This window comes from Elephantulus edwardii, unplaced genomic scaffold (assembly GCF_000299155.1).
Source record: "Elephantulus edwardii isolate Elephantulus edwardi_28Jun2011 unplaced genomic scaffold, EleEdw1.0 scaffold00528, whole genome shotgun sequence".
In the NCBI taxonomy this organism is placed as follows: domain Eukaryota; kingdom Metazoa; phylum Chordata; class Mammalia; order Macroscelidea; family Macroscelididae; genus Elephantulus; species Elephantulus edwardii.
Genome location: NW_006400278.1, coordinates 129,872 through 130,414, shown reverse-complemented (window position 1 = coordinate 130,414; position 543 = coordinate 129,872). Strand labels below are relative to the sequence as shown.

Below are 543 nucleotides of genomic sequence, written 5' to 3'. Positions count from 1 at the left end.
CGGAGGACCAGGGTGATGGTCAGTCCCCGGGACCCGAGGTGAGTGCGCGGAGGACCAGGGTGGTGGTCAGTCCCCGGGGGTCAGGAGGTGAGTGTGGACGGAGGACCAGGGTGGTGGTCAGTCCCCGGGGGTCGGGACGTGAGTGTGGCTGGAGGACCAGGGTGGTGGTCAGTCCCCGGGGGTCAGGAGGTGAGTGTGCGCGGAGGACCAGGGTGGTGGTCAGTTCCCGGGACCCGAGGTGAGTGCGCGGAGGACCAGGGTGGGGGTCAGTCCCAGGGGGTCGGGGGTGAGTGTGGACGGAGGATCAGGGTGGTGGTCAGTCCCCGGGGGTCAGGAGGTGAGTGTGGACGGAGGAACAGGGTGGTGGTCAGTCCCGGGGAGGTGGGAGGTGAGTGTGGACGGAGGACCAGGGCGGTGGTCAGTCCCGGGGAGGTGGGAGGTGAGTGTGGACGGAGGACCAGGGTGGTGGTCAGTCCCCGGGAGGTGAGTGTGGACGGAGGATCAGGGTGGTGGTCAGTCCCCGGGGGTCGGGAGGTGAGTGTG

At 69.4% G+C, this 543-nt stretch overlaps 1 protein-coding gene across 1 annotated transcript in view; it reads left to right on the top strand.

The window, feature by feature from the left end:
- Positions 1-543, top strand: part of LOC102862274 (zinc finger protein 420-like) — a 19,201-nt gene that overhangs the window by 9,556 nt on the left and 9,102 nt on the right. The window lies entirely within an intron of this gene.